Below are 19,872 nucleotides of genomic sequence, written 5' to 3' on the forward strand. Positions count from 1 at the left end.
GGCTGCTGCGCAGCCGAGCAGCTCATCTTGCTCTGCTCTTAGCTGGAGGAGTAACTTCTGGTTGAGGCTGAGCTGGGAGAGGAGCCTTCCTGCTCTGTCTCTCGCCCTATGCTTCCTCCTCCTTCTCCTCCTCTGCCTCTCTTCCCCTTCTCCTCTTCCTCCCCCTCCTCTTACCCCTCCTCCCCCTCCTCCTCTTCCTTCCTCCTCCTCCCCCTCCTCCCCCTCTCCTCCCCTCCTCCCCCTCTCCTCCCCCTCCTTCCCTTCCTCCTTCCCCTCCTTCCCCTTTCCTCCTCCTCCCATTTCCTCCCTTCCCCTCCTCCCCCTCCCTCTCCTCCTCCCCCTCCCCTCCCTCCCCCTCCTCCTCCTCCCCCTCCTCCTCCTCCCCCTCCTCCTCCTCCCCCTCCCCCTCCTCCTCCTCCCCCTCCTCCTCCCCATTCTCCTCCCCTGCTCCTCCCCCTCTCCTTCACCCTCCTTCTCCGCCTCCCCCTCCTTCCCCTCCTCTTCCTCTCCCTCTCCTCCTCCTCCTCCTCTGCCAGCAAGGTGGGGTCACTGCCTGTCGTGCAGGGTGCGTTGACGAGGTCCAGCTTCTGAACATGCCAGCTTGGCAGCTCAGTTTCTGACTTTGCTCTTTGGCACTGGGCCAGCGGAGGGGACAGGGAAGGGAACAGACAATGTGGTCAGGCAGCGCTGGGCTCAGGCACTGACCCGGGCCGGGACCTTGGATCCCACAGTCGGCAAGCTGTGGTCCTTGTCCTCGGAGGCCTTGGGGTGGGCCTCCGGGAGGCCTGCATGGAGGCGGCTGTTGCTCATCACTGCCAGTGAGGTCTAGGTGGGGGGCCCCTCCAGACTCTGTTTCATTTGGTAGCCCATCAGGTTGGGCAGTATCGGCCTGCCACGCCTGGGTGCCCGACCAGCCACTCCAGAAACTGGGACAGTCTCTGGCCCCATACCCCGGCTATGTAGACAAAGCTGTTTCCTAAAGCAGCTGGAGCAGCAGTTCCTTGCTGTGCCCCAAATGGGGTTTCCAGAACCTTCTGGGCTCAGTGGTGGGCTCCAGGGAGGACGTTTCTCAGACATGAAGTTATAACACACAGCTCTTGTTCAGTTCCCTGAGGAGCATGCGAAGATGCTCCCTGAGGAGTGTGAGCCTGGAGGCCAGGTGGCCCTGCCAGGCTAGGAGCCGCTCACTCGGCATTGCCCCACTGGTCAGCGGCCTCGGCCGTCAGCGGGATGAGGCCTGAAAGTGAATCTGCTCTCAAGAGCCCTTCTCTTTGACCTTAAGCCTGACTGCAGTGCCAAAGCACGTTGCTTTGCCCCAGGCTGGGGCACAGATGAAGGTGAGGAGCAGCCCCTCTGGAGGCCGCTGGGGCCCAGACATGAGTTATGATGGGGCTCAGGAAAGGGCTGGGTCAGTCGTCCAGTCGGTCCATGCCTCCTAACAGGGCCACATTCTCCTTCCTCACCGAGAAGCACAGGGTCCAAAATGCAAGTCACTAATGCGGCGAGGCTGGAACTTGGAGCTTCAAGTCTCCTGTTGCACAGAAAAAAGTAAGGAAGCCTTGTAAGGGCTTCTCCCAAGGCACAAAGGTGTCCACCTTCAGTCAGGAGGGAATGAGTGAGTGAGTGAATGAATAAATGAGTGAGTGAGTGAGTGAATGAATGGAGTGAGTGGGTGAGTGAGAGCAACTCTGAGGAGCTGCGGAGTTGCTCTCTGCCAAGAGTGCGCCCGGGGCTGGGGGCACAAATATGTGAGACACAGGTGGTCCCCACCTCCCTGTCTAGAGGGACCCAGGTGGGTGAAGGGTCATTAGGAAGCAACCAGAGCCCAGGCTGGGGCATCCACTCCCTCTTGTGGAGTTGGGGCCGTTCCTCCTGGAGGAGGTGTCCCCCAGCCAGTGTTTCATAGCCTGAGTGTACTTCATAGTTAGGAGGCCCTGGGGGCAGGGAGTCAGAATCTGCTGGAAAAATTCCTACGTTTTATGACCGTGTTAGGACAATCAGACCTTTGAAGAAAGACAGTGACAGGCTGAAAGGCAGAGGGAGGTTCATCGCCAGTGAGAGGCTGGCAGCCCGAGGCCTCCTGGGCGGGGTGACCCCTGCAGCTGCAGGGCAGACGGGGCTGAGGCGGCCCAGGCCTTCCTCTAGAGTGGGCGCTCCACCACCCCTGCTGGAGGCTGGTGCTTCCCCCTGGCCTGAAGGCCCCCACCTTGCAGGCACACACACCCCCTCCTGGGTCCACAGGTAGGGTTGAATGCTCGCCCAGCTAGGGGAGGAAGGACTCCGCACAGGAGGGGCTGCAGGACCAAAAGCGAACAGCAGGAGGCTGAATGGGAGGGCAGAGCATGGACTGGAGAGACCCCGCAGATGTGGGAGCCCGGGAACAGCCTGGCCAGGACGCGCTGCCGGGGGCCCTTGGGAGGTTGAGGAGAGCGGTGGCCACACTGGTGAGGTGGACAGGCCAGAGCTCCCAGGCAGGTGGGGGACAACAGACCAGGAGGTCCAGAAGGGTCAGGGGATTCGTCCAGAGGCGGACACGCTGCAAACCTGCTGGAGGCCTTGCCATGTGGGGCCTGAGCACACCAGTGGCGGCTGTTTTCTTAGCGGGGCTGGCGGAGGAGGCCGAGTTAGGGCCTTTCCGGGCCTGACAGGGAGGGCGGGGTCCTTGCTGCTCCTCCTCCTGTTGGGACTGAAACGACCAGTGCAGCATCCATGTGCCAGTTCAAGTGGAGAAGGCGAGGAAGGACCAAGCCCTGGCGGGCCGTGGCCTGTGATCTGGGAGGGGCGGAGGGAGCGGGTGCCCACTCCGCCTGTGCCGTCGGGCCTCTACAAGGACCGCCCTTCCCTAGGCACCGAGGGCTGGCCTGCAGGTGGCAGGCAACGGCGAGGCTCACAACCACCCGGCAGGGAATGCGGCGTGTGGGTTTGCTGGGCGCATGGTCCACGTGGTCCCTCGGTCAGTCACCAGGGCGAGGGTGCACGGCTCCGCTCCCCCATTGGTGGCCAGGCCCTTGGGCCAGTGGCCGCAGTCGGTTGTTCTGCGTATTGGAGAAGCCCATGGGCCGGTTTCTGTGCGTCCAGCTGCCCATCTGTATAGGACGCCCATCCACATTCTGTAATGGACAGCAGCTCCTCCCCGGCATGAGAGCAGAGACCGGGGGCCTGGGGCTCAGGAGTCAGTGCCAGCTCACGGTTCACCATTGTCCAGGCCCGAAGGACACAGGGGCATAGTAAGGACGGGAACTACTCAGGCCAGTCAGGCAGCAAGACAGTGACAACAGATTTCTGTGGGGCCTCTCCCCAGGAGACTCCCCAGGGAGGGAAGAGGGAGTTGACCTCTCCTGGTGTGCATAGTGGGGTCCTCTCCTGCATTTAGGGTCCAGACCAGAAGGCCTCTCCAGTATCAGCCAGCAGGGGTCTCAGACCTCTCAGACTTGGAGCTGTGGGGTGGTCAGCCTTGACCACGGCCCCATGAGGTCACTCAGCACCCCCAAACCTGGCCTGGCCTTCTGTGGGAGGGGCCTCAAGGCAGGAACCTTTTCTCCTTCCCCTCCTGCTCCAAAGCCCAGAGCAGGCGGAATAGCAGCCCCCCAAATTCACGCTGCCCCAGAACCTCAGGACATGACCTTCTCTAGAAATGGAATAGAAACTTCTTTGCAGAAGTTGGGGTGAAGGAGACATGAGCCAAGGAACACGTGAGCCCCCAGAAGCTGGCAGAGGCAGGAAGGAGCCTCCGCTGGAGCCTCCCGAGGGGCCCAGCCTGCCCCACCTTGATTTGGACTCGCGCCTCCAGAGCAGAGAGAGAGAAAGCCTGAGTTTGTGGTGTTTGTTACGGCAGCCCTGGGGAGCTGATAGAGACCCCTGAAGGGAGGGACCACTGGAGGAATGACAGACGTCTCCTGCTGGGTGCTCTGTGAACACCCTGCGGGCCGGCACCACTGCACAGATGGGGAAACTGAGGCACGGAGAAGCGGTAGAGGTGGGACCATTCGGGCTGGGTTCAAGCTGCCCGCCGACTGCCCCGCCATGGACCTGGTGCAGGGCAGAGCCGGGGGGCAGGCGTGGTGGGGTCTGCCGGCGAGGAGGGCTCTGCACCAGGCTGTCTCCCTGGGCCCTCAGGAGCCCTCTGCTGCTCCCCTCAGACCCTCTTGAAGACTCGGGGTCCCTCCTAACCTGGCAAGGGCCTGTCTGTCTGAGGCTGGGCCCTCCCACACATCCGTGAGGATTTAACCAAGTTTCAGTGGAGGAGTGGCCGCCGTGGGCTGGGGTCTGCTGGAGGGCAGGCCGGGCCCCCTTCCTGAGGTTTGCAGGCCTCGCACAGCCCCCGCCCCTTCTGCAGCTCCTCACTGTCCAGCTGTGACATCCTCGTGGCCCTGTAGGACCCAGCTTTGCTGACCACAGCCCTGGACAGTGGAGGGTGCCATCGGGGACCCCCCCCCCCACCAGGCCTCTCCTCACTCTCTCAGGACTCCACGCCAGCCACAGGGGACAGGCCAACAAGGCTCAGGAGACCACGTGGGTGTCAGCCTAAGGCAGTGTCCCTGGTTCCTCCCCTGTGGGCTGCTGAGTGAGGAGCTGGCAGAAGCAGGGGTGTCCCAGCGCCCCACTCTGTCTGGGCTCCCCCAGGGCTGACCTGCAGGAGCCTTCTCCAGGAGCCTCTTCTGCCTGGCCTCAGGGCTGACGGGGCCTCCCACAAGGTGACGTGGGGACACGGGAAGGGGACGTGCTTTCTCGTCCAGGCTCCTTTGCCGGAGCCTCCTCCCTCTCTGGCCTCAGTTCTAGGGCTGTGGTTCTGTGACCCCCTCTCCCCTCTCCAGACCTCGGAGGTTGAGGGAGCTCCTAAGCGGGTGCACCTGCCACTTGTTTGGAGCGTGAAGCAGGGACATCCCCAGGTCCTGGCGGCCACACCAGTTGGAGGCGTCTTCCTGCTGTGGTGCACACTGCAGGCCTAAATATAGCCAGGGCCATCTGGAGAGCGTGGGTGTGCTCCAGTGAAGCGGGAGGCCGGTGGCTTTGCAGGATTACCAGGCTGGCCTTCAGTGATCTCTGCCCCAGGCCGCCTCTGAGTGACAGTCCCGTGGATCCGGCTACTAGGGCCAGTGCGTTAGTCGTTGAGTGTGCCCCGGACGTGGCCCCTGGCCACTCAGCCGTCCTCGACAGCTCTGCCCACCTCTGCTCAGCATCTTGGGTGTCCACAGGGATCTCACATGCCCTGGGGTGGCCTCTGCCAGGAGGCTCCCTAGGAAGCAGGTGGTTCTGACTCCTTTCCGGCCTCGTGGTCTTGACCCCTCAGAGGACTAGGCTCTGGAGAGGGCAGAGGTCTCTCAGGTTATCTCTGAGGGAGCAGGTCAGCCCACACTAGCAGGACGGTCACAGGATGCAGGCCCTGGGCCGCCTGTCTGCTCACTGGAGCACCACTGGCTGGCCCCTACTGGGTGCCAGTGCTGGAGTACTGGGGGAGAGGAGGCCCAAGACCCTGGGAACCAGGGAGAGTGGGCTCCAGGCGGCTGGGGTGGGGGGGCAGAGGCAAGAGCAGACAGGAGGCAGTCAGCCAGGCCTATGGGGCCCCACGTAGCCTGGCGCTGGCTGGAACTTAGATTTTCCAGAAGGCCGCCGAGGGCGCTAGCACCCCATGATCCAAGACGTGTGTTATCAGGGGGAAGAGGCTAGGGGCGGGGGCGCCTGTTAGAGATCAGGGCAAATGTGGAATGAGACTACCCGGGGCTGGGCCACAGAAGGAGGATGAGGTGGAGAGAGGGGATAAGGAACAGAAGTGATGTGGGGGGGGGGGGGTGTCAGCATGAGGGTGGATGTCGAAGAGGACCCCCTGTTCCCAGACTCCCAGTATCCCCAGGGCCCGAGACATGGCGACAATGGGCTGCTCAAGGTGATGGGCGACCCCGCGTGCCCAGTGCATTCTGTGCCTGCTCTCCAGGTTCTCCCCTCCGCTCTGAGCAGGGGTGGGCGGTGGGGCCCATCTGGTGACAGCAGGTGTCAAACCAGCCCCTCCCAGTTGATGAGGAGCAGAGGCTGGTCCGACAAACATCCCACCAGAGCTCCAGCTTTCAGAGCACATAGGCCAGTGAGCTGGGCAGCTGACAGACCCAAAGGTTGCTGCTGATGAAAACTTCTCCTCTGAAATGCCACAGGGGCCATCAACATGAGAGAGCTCCCCTTTCTGCAGCTGTAAATGGCTTATTGATCGCTGGTGGGAGCTCCAGAAACCTAAAGAGCACAGGGCAGAAGCTGGGGACGCATTCCCTGCAGAAGGTCAGACCCCGGGCCAGCAGACAGCCGGGGAGGGCCCCAGTGTCCCAGCCTGAGCCCAGCAGACCCGAGGCTGAACCTGAGGAGCTCCACCTGGTCCACATCCATTCTGGGACTTGGGTCCCCAGAACACAGCCCAGCTGGAGACAGGCGTGGAGGGGAGGGCTCCCTCCCGGGCTGTGATGGACACAGCCTGACAGCAAGTGCCAGCTCATCCCAGGGCTGCAGCTCTCAGTCACTCTCTGCAAGGGACAGACCAGGACTGAGTCACCATGGGACGATGGCCAACAGCACACACGTGAGGTGAAGTGCTGGCAGACGTTGGGGCGGCCAGGGGCTGGGTTTGATTGGAAAGCAAACATGTGTGAGGGGCACCCAGAAGCTTCCGCTCATGTGATGTCTACGCCCACCAGGTCTGCGGGGTCTCTTGCCACTCCAGGATGACAAACAGGAAACACACGCAGCACTCACACACCGCACACACCACACATTGACATACACAAATACACACCTGTGCATGCACACGAACATGCACACCCTCACCGTACACAACACACCTACACAAGTGCAGACACATTCACGTACACACACAGTTTTGTTCACACACATGCGCACACATGCATGCACATACACAACCCATTCGCATGTGCACACGTATGTACACATGCACACACTCAAAATAAAACCCACTTGGACCCTGTAAAAAAATTGTCCATCCTAAAAGATGGAGAACGTAACAACCAAGATGAAGATGAAAAACATTTTTTACAGAAGATTTTCTAAGAGAGAAGAGGTATGTACTTTAAGGCGTCTGCTTTGTGCCTTCACTAAAAATCAATAATAAATGTGCTGAGGAAACAGAGGACAAATAAGAGGTATTAGGGAGATAAGATGAGACTTTTAAAAGGAGAGTAGCCGCCTAAATATCAGCTAGAAATGAAGAGGTTGCTGGATAGAAAGAAAAAACGAAGGATTTCAGAGAAACTGAAAGTAACTAGAGGAAGGAACGTCCACATTAAGTGGTGCAGGGCAGCGAGCCCTCCTGCTCCGGTCTCTGAGGGCGGGCGCAGGGGAAGGGCACAGTGACGACAGACGTCTGGAAGTTGAAAACATTCATAGTGAGTTTTGAAATGAATTACACATGGAATTAGGCTAAATAATTGTATTTGGTTTGCAAATATTTTCTCCCAGTTGGTAGGTTGTCTTTTCCCTTTGTTGATTTTCATCATCACTAATCATCAGGGAGATGCAAATTAAAACCACAATGAGATATCACCTCACACCTGTACAAACGGCTATTATTAAAAAGACAGGAAATAACAAGTGTTGGAGAGGATGTGGAGAGAAGGGAACCCTCGTACACAGCTGGTGGGAGTGCAAACTGGTGCAGCCACTATGGAAAACAGTATGGAGATTCCTTAAAAAATTAAGAATAGAACTGCCATATGATCTAGCCATTCCACATCTGAGTATTTATCCAAAGAACACGAAAACACTAATTTGAAAAGACATATGCACCCCTCTGTTCATTGCAGCATTATTCACACTAGCCAAGATATGGAAGCAACTTAAGTGTCCATCGATGGATGAATGGATAAAGATGTGAGATATATATATATACACACACATACCAGGAATACTACTCAGCTGTAAAAAAGATGAAATTTTGCCATTTGCAACAATATGGATGAAACTTGAGGGTATTATGCTAAGCGAAATAAGCCAGACAGAGAAAGCCAATTACTGTGTGTCTTCAGTCGTATGTGCAAGATAAACAAACAAATAAACACATAGATACAGAGAATAGGTTGGTGGTTACCAGAAGGGAATGGGGTGAGGGGAGGGAGAAAGTGGTAAAGGGGCACATGTGTACGGTGACAGATGGCAACTAGACTCTTGGTGGTGAACATAATGCAATCTACACAGAAGTTGAAATATAAGGATGTACACCTGAAATTTATATAATCTTACAAACCAATGTGATCTCAATTAAAAAAATGTATTTGGTTACAAAACAGAATTAAATATCAGAAACAATTCTTAAAAAATAGCATAGTAAGGTAAAAATTATAAGTGAAATAATATACAACACTATTAAAATACATTTGTACATCTCAAAGACAGGGGAAATTTTCTGGGAAAATGTGCTTTTCCAAAATTGTCTCAAGAGGAAACTTGAAAACTTTAACAGATGAATAACCGCAGAATGAATTGAAAGGCTTGCCAAGGAATTATTCCTATAAGTAGTGCCAGATCCACAAAATTTTATGGGGGATTATTCCAAAATTTTAAGGAAGAGATATTTCCACTGCCGTATAAACTGATAATTGATTTAAAAAATATATGGAAAGCTTCCTAATTAATTTTATGAATCCAGTTTAACCCTGATACTAAAACTTGGCAAAGACAGCATTATAAGAAAAATTATGAGACAATCTCAATTTTGAATACGGATATAAGAATTCTAAATAAATTCTTAGTAAATTAAATTCAGTCACTATCTTAAATTAACAATACACTGAGTGCATCAAGTTTATCCCTTGAAGGCAGAGGTGAGTTAAAATTATAAAATCTAATTGTACCAATAATTTAATCATATTAATGGGTTAAATGAGAAATATGATAATTTATCAATAGACACCACAAAAGATTTGATAATACTTAATGTCCATTAACCTTAATTATAATCAGAGTAATACATTCTTAATTTTAAAAGACAGAATTGTTTGGCAAGCTGTCCTAATGCTGTAGTCTGGTGCTCAACTCCTCTTACTTCTAGAAAATTCCTGTTCCCCTGAAGCCACCACTTCCAGCTATTTTCAGAAATTTCTTAAGGTATTTACCAATACATTTCTAAACAACATACTTATCCTATCATTGCTTATTTTTCAGTTTTAGATATTATCTGTTGGCCTCCTGGTTATGAGGGTGAAGGTTAAACTCTCTTACGTTCCTCCACCACGACAGAGAATCATGAACTTCTCTCTTTTTTAATGGGATATATCACAATTTTTTATTAAATCAAAATTAGTTTGTGTTATTAGATTAGGTAAATATCATTCAGATCTGAGCTGTGAAATGTAATGTGGTTATATTTCCTTTGTTCTGTAACTTTATATTTTCCTGGAGTTAATAACTGCCTTATTTTTCGTTAGCTTGATTTTTCTGCTTGGGGTTTGCAGAGCTTCGTGAATCCATGAGTTGATGTCTTTCACCACTTCTGGAAAATTCCAAGCCATTGTCTCTTTGTACACTGCTTCTGCCCCATTCTTTCTCCTCTCTTTCTGGAACTCTTAATTATACGTAATTATATATATATAATATTATATATATAATTATTAATTATAGAGTTTTGAGTGTGTTGCGTATGTCTGTTACTTGTGTCTCTGTTTTTACTCTCTGGGCTTCAGCTTGAGTATTTTCTATTAACCTGACTTCCAGTTCGCTACTCCTGTGTTCTGCTGTTGAAGTCACTGATTGGGTTACTCATTTCAGATATTGAATATTATAGTTATAGAATATCCCTTTGATGTTTTTATAATTTAAATTACAATTTTTAAAAGATTTCAATTCTCTGGTGATTTTCTATCTTTTCATCCACTTATTTCACCTTTTCCTCAATTTTCTATAATATATTCATCACAGGTATTTTGTAGTCTTCGTCTGCTAACTCTAACATCTGGATCATCTTTGGGTCTACTTCTATTGTTTACTTTTTCCTCTTAATTTTGGGTCATATTTTCTTGCCCCTTCCCCTGTTTGGTAATTGTTTATTATATGCTCAACATTGTGTACAAAAGAGCCAGAGAGATCCAGGTGACATTGTCTCCCCCAGACGGTATCTTCTAGGGCAGAGATGGTGAGGGCCCATCATGTGATGCAGTCAGGGATGGAGCCGGGCGGGGCTGCCTTGTAGATTAAGACTTAGTCTACCCTTTGTCCACCCACTCCCAGCGTGGCCGTGCACGCCCAGCAGGCTGCAGTCTCGAGCCCCGAGGCTGTGAGAGGCCCGGCTCAGCCTTTCTGAGGCTCCAGCTGAGCTCTCCTGATTCTCGGCGTGTTACCTGGGGATGGTCTTGAGGGAAAGGCTGGCGGTTTGCTGAGGAGCTCCCCGTCTGAGGAGGGCCTGCCAGATGCTCCCCTCTGCTTCTTAGAGCCTCTCAGCCTGGCCTTACCTCCTTTGTAGACACAAAACTGAGCAAGTGTCCCCAGGAAAAAGCAGGGTGTGGTCAAGGCCCCTCCAGTGTCCAGTGCAGCCTTGACCCCATGTAAGCACTCTGCTCTGGGCTGGTTTCTCTTCTCCCAGCGGCAACCTCTGGTCTGGGCCCAGCAAGGCTCAGCCAGAACAAGCTTGGGGAACAGCCTCGGGAACAGACGGCCCACCTCAAACGCTTCCTCCTCTCGGGATTCAGTTTGTCTCGTCTTCATTGCCTCACAGCTCTCTGCTGCCTTTGAAGACGTGAGTTTTGCGCTTTCTCTGGCTGTCTCCAGTTGTGGTTGCAGAAGTGTTGGCCTGCTGTGAACCACTGCATCCTACTTGGAAGCAGAATTTCCATTTGCTGGGTTTTCTGGGTCCTGTCACCAATCCGTGCTCTGAATCCCCAACAGCATGTTTATTGACCCCGACCCGGGACACAGCCTCCTCTCCTTACTGGCTTCTGGAGGAAAGATGTACGTGTCTACACCACCTTCCTGCTCACTGAGCGTTTGGCTGGGTAAAGAATTCTAGCTCCGATTTTTGAAGATGTTGTTCCACGGTCTTCTAGTTTTAATTGTTCCTCGTAGAGAGTTGACGTCATGCTACCGCATGCTGGGTAAAGTCCTGGGGTCCAGCCTCCACAGCAGCATCACTCTCCCCTTCAGATTAGGTTTGCAAAGGGCGGAGCTGGCCGGAGGTGGGAGAATGGAGGGCAGGAGGTGGGGAATTGCTTCCCGAGGCTCCTGCCAGGCAGCTCTGGGCCAGCTGAGTCTCCCACCCGGGGCGCAGCACTGCAGGGGTCCCTGCAAAGAGCTCCCCGTGGGGTCCCTGTGGCTCTGCGCTCTCTGTGCTGCTTCAGGCCAGATGCTCCAGCTCCACGCCTCCTGGGGAACGCTCGGTCCTCCTGGCTTCCTTTAAACCCGGCCCACACCTTGGAGACACCACTTCATCAAGGCCTGCTCAAAGTACCAGACCACGAGACCCCTGGCTGTTACAGGATGAATATTCCACAAATGTCGCTAGGATAACTGGTTAATTATATGGCAAAAAAGTAAAGTTACATCCTTAGCCCAGCATCCATATAAATTAATTCCAGATGGATTAGAGAAGCAAATAAAAAAGGAAATCACACATAAATAAAAAGGCGTGTGTAAGTATTGTACCAAGTTCGAATTTGCTGAGGGTTTTCTAAGCATGAACCCAAAGAATCACCAAAGGAAATTTGGATGAATTTGAGTGCACACAGTTTCAACCTTTTTTTTAAAGATTGGCATCTGAGCTAACATCTGTTGCCAGTCTTCTTTTTTTTTTTTTCTCCCCAAAGCCCCCCAGTACATAGTTGTATATTCTAGTTGTGAATACCTCTGGTTGTGCTATGTGGGACACCGCCACGCATGGCTTGACGAGCGGTGCCATGTCCGTACCCAGGATCTGAACGGGCAAAACCCTGGGCTGCTGACGCAGAGTGTACAAACTTAACCACTGAGCCACGGGGCTGGCCCCACAACCTTTTTATACATAAAAATATCCACGATTAATTAAAAGCCAAGTGACAAACAGGAAAAAATTTTGGCAACAGATGCAGAGCTCCGAAACTAATAAAAAAGACAAATATCCCAATGGAAAATTGGAAAAGACTAGGATACAACAAATTAAATAAAATAAATCAAATGTCTAAAGTGAAAATGCTTAACTTCTCTAGTCATCAGAGAAACTGAATGAAAACGAGGTGCGATTCATCCTGGGCCTTCTCCCTCCCTGCTCCCCTCTGGCCCCATGGGGTCACCTGCCAGCTTTGTCTCCAGGCAGCTCCTCGCTCCCCAGGGGCAGCCCTTGCCTTCGCCTCAGGCCACTCCGACTCTGTCTTGATTTCTGGTCCAGACTGTGCCCTGGCATTTTCCTGCCAGAACCGAAAAACCCCGTAAGATATTTTCCTAAACAAATAAGCAGTTTCCTGGGAGACAGACTTGGCAGCCCCACCAGAGCAGAGAGAGCCATAGTGTAACCACAGGAAGTGAGGTCTGCCCCCTGCTGCAGGTGCCCCCCCCCACACACCAAGGGCCCGCTCATCCCGCCTCCCCCACCTGCCTGCCCCAAAGTCCGGTCTCTCCCAGCCTCTGAGGCCTGCAGGGATCCCCCACCCCCGCTGTCCCACTCCCTGGCCCTCTCTGCTCCTGCCCCTCCCCAGCTCCTTCCACCTCAGGGCGTTTGTACTTGCTCTGTCCTCTGACCAGAACAGTCTCCCCAGATCCTCCTGCTGGGGCCTCCTGTGTACAATCAGATCTTATCCAAATGTCCTCTCCTCAGCTGGGCCTGCGCATGCCGAGGCAGCATTGGTGGACACCTGTCCCCAACACTCTCAGCCAGCCCAGTTCATCCTTTGGGGACTGATCTCACCTGTTCAGAGTTTGTTGTCATTTCCCAGCCAGGGCGTGAGCATCATGGTGACAGAGACTCTCTGTCCTCAGGGCAGCACAGGCCCAGCAATGAGGAGTCCTGGGGACAGACACAAAGCAAGCACGTGGCTGATGTCGTCACGGTGGCTCCTTCCGGCTCTGGTGGCTCTGCCACCTGTGGTTGTCTTCTATCCACAGACGACCTCCAGTGTGGAGCAATTGGCTCCGTCGTGGAGGAGGGCAGCATCACTGTGCTAAGGGAAAGCAGACACCAGGTGGGCCCACTGAGGTTTCACCCAGCAGACTCCGAGCAAAGGGAGGGGCCGGAGCACGGCCTGAGCCGGCCTGAGACTGCGGGCCGCGGGGACTGCATGGGGCAGGCAAGAGGGCCTGGTGCTGGTCTCGGGCCACAGAACGGGACCTGTCTGGGCTCCTCCTGGCCAAGGTGCCATAAACACCTCCCTCCCTGGAAGCGTCCAGTTTCCCAGGGCAGGCAGCCAGTTCTCAGCTCTGCCAGAGCTTCCTGGGCTGTGACGTGGTTTGGTGACAGCACCACCTGCCCCCCACCACCCCTAGCCGTAGCCCAGGAGGCAGGAGGAGGCCCCAGGCAGGGGCAGCGTGGAATGGGCAGGCCAAGAGCACCCTCCCCCAGGCCAGGACGGAGCTGCTGCTGGTGCTGCTGCAGCCCCTTCCGGCCAGCGGCCAGTGGGTACTCCCCAGGCCTGCTCCCCTCGCTGCTCCCCCGTTGCCCTCCTTCCCTGCCTCTCTCAGATTTCAAGCACGTTTAGGGGCTTGAATTTGTTTCAGTGTTGGCCACAAAGAGCCTCAGTCTGAACTTGTCCAGATGGGGTGGGTGTGGACATGAGACCACTTGCAAGGCTGGCCAAGCTCAGCCTCATCCCAGCAGTGCTCTGACCTCTGGGTGGGGGTCTGACCCCTGGGTGGGGCTCTGACCCCTGGGTGGGGCTTGACCCCTGGAGCTACCCCCTTGTCTGGCCCTCAGCTCTTGGGCTCTCTGCCCAGGCAGCCTGTGTTTCCCCACTGGAGGCCTGGTGCCTCCCAGGGGGCTGTCACCCCTCTTTCCCAACCCTGGGAATCCAACCCTCAGCCTGGCAGCCCCTCCCAGCCTGGAGCCCGCCCCCAGGTGACTCCCCTCCCTTAGGATGACCACCTGGAAAGGGGAGCAGGCTGCTTGTCAGGTCACCCTGTGCTGCGCACACTGTGTCCTCTAACCAGCCCTGGGAGGGGACACTATCCCCCACAGGAAGACTTGAGGGGCCTGCTGGCTGCTCCAGGCCCCTCTCCAGGGGCAGAGAGCAGCTGGGCCTGGTGGCCGCATCACCTCCTGGCCCCTCCTTCCACCTTCTAGCCCCAGGAGGCTTGGGAGAGCCCCTACTTCCCAGAGTCCGTGCCCACCTGGGAGGCTGTGACCAGGCCCGGAGCCTGGTGCCAGGGGCACATGTGTCTTCCAGGCCCCTGGCTCTGCCAGGCCGCTGGGAGCCGCAGTAATGAGGTGTTGTGTAACCGCCACTTTCCTCTCCAAGGCAGCTCCCTGGGCTTTTCGATTTAATTGCGAGTGTATTTCCAGAAGCTGAATCTGGGGCACTGTGCTGAGAGCGGGTCTTGGGGGAGGGCTGGCCACGGTCTCTACCTCCAGATTGTCAACACACTTCCCAACCCCGTACCCAGGCCAGGGGGTGTGGCCGGAGCAGAGGTCAGCTCAGGCTGGACGGTCTCCAGTGAGACTGGGGTATGGGACCCCCCACCCCCCACAACCTGCATCGAAAGCCTGGCCCCTCACAGAGCGTAGCCCAGACCCAGACCCAGACCCAGGAGGCAGCGAGCCTCCTCCCCTCTGGGCCAGCCATCAGTCTTCCGGATTGTTCCTACATTAGGCAAATGGCTGGGTGCTGGGGTGCCGTGATGACCACACAGTCACATGGGCACACAACCTGGGGCTCGAGGCCTCCCCCACAGAGCTGTCACCCAGGGTGTCACCTGCTGTGCGCCCTGCCAGGAGCCCCCGCCTCAGCAGCTGACAGGACAGGACCTCAGCCAGCGGTGGGGAGGCTCCTTCCTTCCACCCACGTCCCAGGGTCCCACCGCAGCCCTGTGTCCTTATGCAGGGCCGACCCCTTCTGGCCTCAGTGTCCCCAAGTGCTACAAGAGGGATTGATCAGACAAGGCCAGGAGCTGCCAGGGCCCTGTCCGCTCCTGTCCGGATATGTGCAGGGGAGTGGGGGGCCGGCCAGCCACATGCAGCACATGGTGGAGCCCGCCGTCCACCTCCATGGCTAGCTGGCGTGGGGGGACGTGTGGTCTCAACCCAAGGATTCACCTTGAGTGAATCCAGTGTTGCTCCCGCACGCCCAGCAGTCTTCCGTCCCAGCTGGGAGAGTGGCCCTCTTTCCTGGAGGACCCACTCCAGGTTGTCCCAACCTCTTGGCTTTCCCCGGCGCAGGTGGGCGCTTGGGGAAAGCCCCTCCTCCCGGATCTCCAGCCAGGACAGGGTGTCCTTCTGGGGCCATCTCTACTGCCGAGGGGCAGGCCCTGCCCTGGAGGGGGCAGAGCCGGGTCTGGCGCCCGCTGGGCCTGGAGCGGCGTGGGCTGCCCCGAGAGAGGAGCCTCACGCTGCCTTCCTTAAGCCCCTGGGCTGCGAGCGCGGCCAGCAGGGGTAGCGTGGAGGGCTGGATTTTGGACTTGCCCATCATCGGGCTGGGCACAGTCTTGGGCAGCAAGGGGGCAGGACACCAGTGACTTTTTTTAGAAAGAATTTGATATTTGTTATTTCAAAAAAGGCATCCAAGTAGTACTATGGGAAAGAGCAGAACTTTGACCTCCTCTCATGGGTTTTACAGCTTAGCGCTGTTCTTTTTCAAATCACACATGGGGGGCACCCTAACCCTTAGTGCCGGGCACCTCGGAGGGTCTGTTGGATCCTCGTGTGGAGTCCAAGGGGGACTTCGAGACCCAGGCCTAGGCAGGGCCAGCAAGGGCTGGAGTCACGCCCACAGAGTGGACATTGTGGCAGCTCTGAGCTGGGGCAGGGGCTGGCCAGCCGGGAAGCCCAGCACAGAGCGTGCCCTCTGACCCGGCTGGTGGCCCCTGACCTGGCAGCAGGCAGCCCGTCTGGGTGTGCCCACCAGGGCTGGCAGCCGCCCTCACTGCCCCTGGCGTTGATTGGTGACACCAGGCTCTTGCCAGGATTTCACAGGTAAAGAATCCAGGCTCTGAGTGGTCAGTGCCGAGAGCTCCCGCCACAGCTGCTGTGTCCATGGCCTGGGCTCAGTCCCTCCTCCCTCTGGGCCTAAGGGCTCCTGGAAGCTTCTGCGTTGGGGCAGCTGGCTCCTTCAGACTCGCAACCAGAGAAGAAGACCAGACGGTCTTGCTCAGAACCAGGCCGCCCTGCCTTTCCCACTGTCGGGGCCAGCAGGCCTGAGAGAAAGTGGAGCCGCCATCCTGCCTCCCGGAGGCCTGGTGTGCCGGCGGGCCTCGGTGGGGACCACGAGCCACACCCCGTCCCCTCCAGCCCTGCTCCCTGGGGGACACGGCCCCTCCAACCCCGAGTCATCAGACACGGGACATGGCGTGGGCTCGTCTGAAGCTGTGGAGCCCAAGGCCAGAGACTCAGGGGCCAGCTTGACCACCAGGGCAGTGACCCACCCTCGGGGCGGTCCTTCTCAAGCCCAGCACGAACACCCTGCCTGCGGCCGCTGTCACTAGGAACTGCATCTGCTCGGCTGGCCCGGTCTGCACCCCACGGGGGGAGCCGGCAGCGCAGAGGCCCTCAGGAATGTGGGAGGAGAGGGCCTTCCCCGGCCAAGTGTGAGGCTCGGGCTCGGCTCAGCCTCCTTCCGGAAGCCTGGGCTGCGTCCAGGCCTGGACAGAACAAGCTGGTTTTCACTGCAGCCAGAAAACATGAGGCTCTGGCTGCACATGCTGGGCAGCCCTTCCAGGGCACGTGGGTGGGCCTGGGCGGCCTCCACCGCAGGCTCCTGGTCAGCTGTCCGAGTGTGCAGGCCTGTCGGGGGTGCCGTCCTCGGGGGCATGTGGGCAATCAGCAAGGGGGTCTGCTGGCCAGACCTCGATCCCACGGGGCCTGTGGGACCTTTGATGGGAGCATGAGGGCTTTCAGGTGGCCTCTGGGTGAAGGGCCCAGACTTCTGGGTTTGAGCCCAGTGCTGCCCTTGGGGCTGGGTGACCCTCTCTGCCTCTCAGTTTCACTTTCCCCACCTGTGACATGGGCACAGTAAAAGTCCCCAGAGATGCATCGTGAGCCTGTGAGGAGCTCAGCCAGCCTGTGCAGCCCGGAGCGAGCACTCAGCAGCGGGGAGGCCCTTCCTCCCTCCCTGGGACCAAGGGGGCTGGTGACCCTCTGTCAGGACCCAATGCCCTTCTGCTGTGTCAGTCCGCACCACTCCTGCTTCTCAGGGAGACGGCCGGGTTGCAGACGGGGAGGGGACTTGTTCCCTGCCTGGCGCCCGTGGCCTGCTCCCTGACCACTGGTCATCTCCTTCTTCTCATAGCTGCTCACTGACCACTTGCCTTGTGTCTGGGCCATGCTGGTGGCAGAGACGGGCCCTGCCCTCAGGGAATACAGAGTTCTGCAGAGAAGAGAGGCCCAGCGGAAACAAACCTGGGGAGGGGCAGGGTCTCCATGGGGGGCAGGGAAGGGTGTCCCTGAGCATGACATCTGCCTGGGCCTTTGCTGACCGCTGGGTGTTGTCGGTGACTCTCCTGTCAGACCTCATGGTGTGCAGGCCGACAGGGTCCTTTTGGGGCCCCGTTTTACAGGAGGAGAAACTGAGGCTCCGAGAGGCAGAGTCTCCCCCGAGTCGACCCCAGGCCCTGGGGTGCAGGGGTCCCAGGCTCCGTCTCTAGCAGGCGGGGGAGGTTCTAGGGGCACCCCATTCCCGACGCTGGCACAGTGAGGAGGGCCTGAGCGAGCGGCCACCATCAGCACTGACGCCTGGTGAGGAGGTCAGAATGCCACAGCTCGTGCCTGTCCCGGCTGCCGTGTCTATGCAGCGGGGACACAAAACACCTCCCTCTTCTTCCACCCCCGGGCCTTGTCCCCGGCCCTGACACCCAGACTCAGGCCTCCCCTCTGCTGGGTGCTTGGGTCAGGCCTCCCAATCAGGTCCCCAAGGTCAGAGCGTCTATCAGCTCCGGGAGGGCCCTGCCGGCCCTCGCCCTGGCCCTGCCCGGCAGTCGGGTCCACCTGCCTCCCGGCCTTGCCCTGGTCCTGGCCCCTCTGCCCATCCTCGCCTTGTCCAGCTGCAGCTCTGTCTGCCCTTTAAGAGGAAGCTTGGAGAAGCCCCAAGCCATGAAATAGGGTCCCCTCAGGCCGGGGTGCTGGTCCCACTTGGTCCCAGCTAGGGGTGGCTGGGGTGGGCTTGGGGCAGCCTGATGCCCCCACCCACCCCCCTGGCCCACTGTCCTTTCCCAGAATCCCTGCAGGCAGGCTCTCCTCTTCCAGACATTTCTGGAAGCTCCTGAGGTGTGTGGAGAGGAGAAAGGAGGGAGGGGCAGGGGAGGGGACAGAGGGAGAGAGGGAGCAGGAGGCCAAGGTGAGGGGCCCTACATCCACCAGTGTGGACACCAGTGTTCTGGCTTGCTCTGAGGAGTCAGGGAGTGACATGCTTGCCCAGGTTCTCATGGAGCGAGCAAGGCCCGCCCGTCGGCAGCTGGCTTCGGAGCCACTGTCCTGAGAGGCGGTTGGAGGGGCTGCAGATATGCTCTGCTTCCTGTCGGGTCCTTCTGGGGAGCATTTCTCCAGGCAAAGGTCTGGGCTTTGCCCATGAATTCTGACGGCTGCTCTGAGGGAAGGAGCTGGAGAGGCTCCCAGGGACCCCATTGTCTGCCTCAGGAGGGCTGCAGGCTGCCTTCCAGGCCCCGAGTCCTGGCTGGTGTGTGTGCCCTGGGGGTGGCACCGGCCACTGAGTGCCAGCCGTCAGGTGGGAGCCTTCTAGGAACACTCAGGTGCCACAGGCTGGGTCTGTTTTTCATTTTCTGTCCACAGTTTCGTGTCGTTGTGGCCCAAGGGGGGCCCCTCTTCCCCGAGGGCCCTTCCCTCATTGGCATGGGCTTGGTCCCGGAGCCACCTCACCTGCACAGGTGCCCAGCTTCCCCTTGTCCTTCAGAGACCACAGACTCCTTGTGTTGCTGGAGGGAGGACCTTCTCAGGCCCACGGGCCGTGTCGCTGGGAACTGGGCCCAGAGGGCAGCCTCTGCAGCCGGCCCCTCCTCTCCCAGGCCCCTCCTCCTCTCCTCTGCCCCCTTCTCCTGTCCAGCCCCCTCCTCCTCCCGGCAGCCCTGCCCTCCTTGGCTCCCATGCCCCGCCCCCATCAGTTCTGTCCCACAAACCCCCCGGTCGTTGTTTCCCAAGGCGCTGGGCCTGAGAAGAAGCTGAGGCCTCTGCCTGGGCTGGGAATGTGACTCCACGGGTTCCCAGGGCCCCGCAAAGTCCCACCATCCCTCCGTCTAATTTAGAAACAGCTAATGAGTTAGCCCCCCCAGAGAAGCGCTGCCATCTGTCCTGGTTTCAGACGTTGCCTCCTTGTCCCACGAGGAAAAGCTGCGGTAACCTGATTTACCCGCAACCGACTGGAGAAGGAGGCGCCCACAAAGGCCTGGAGCGGGTGGAGCAGGCAGCAGCCAGCCATGGGGCTCTGGTGAGGGGGCAGCCTGCCCCAGGAGAGTGCCCCCTACCCCAAGCCCCCGCTGCAGACCTCATCCCGGGGACCCAGGGAGACGTCTCGCAGGGCCGGCTTGTATGCCAGTCTGGGCAGTGCAGACCCATGTCATTGTGGCTGACTTCCTGGGTGGACCCCGCATCTCTGCTCCCGAGACCCCAGGGTGGGGAGGCAGGGACACATAGAAGCTCCCTTCCACAGCAAGGACAGTGACTCTAAGAGAGCTCGAGCCCAAAGGTCCACCCCATCCTGGAGATCAGGCCCCACATCCTGGGTCCGGCCGCAGGCAGCCCCACTCCCCACCCAGCTCTGCCATCCC

At 57.3% G+C, this 19,872-nt stretch overlaps 1 long non-coding RNA gene across 1 annotated transcript; it reads right to left on the reverse strand.

Moving 5' to 3' along the window:
- Positions 1-7,421: 7,421 nt before the first annotated feature.
- LOC138919569 (uncharacterized) lies at positions 7,422-19,087 on the reverse strand. The gene is made up of 3 exons (XR_011429821.1): positions 18,968-19,087; positions 12,860-12,958; positions 7,422-12,362 (listed from the first exon to the last, which is right to left on the reverse strand). It is a non-coding gene; the product is annotated as an uncharacterized lncRNA (long non-coding RNA).
- Between the last annotated feature and the right edge of the window lie 785 nt (positions 19,088-19,872).

Source organism: Equus caballus, chromosome 1 (assembly GCF_041296265.1).
Source record: "Equus caballus isolate H_3958 breed thoroughbred chromosome 1, TB-T2T, whole genome shotgun sequence".
In the NCBI taxonomy this organism is placed as follows: domain Eukaryota; kingdom Metazoa; phylum Chordata; class Mammalia; order Perissodactyla; family Equidae; genus Equus; species Equus caballus.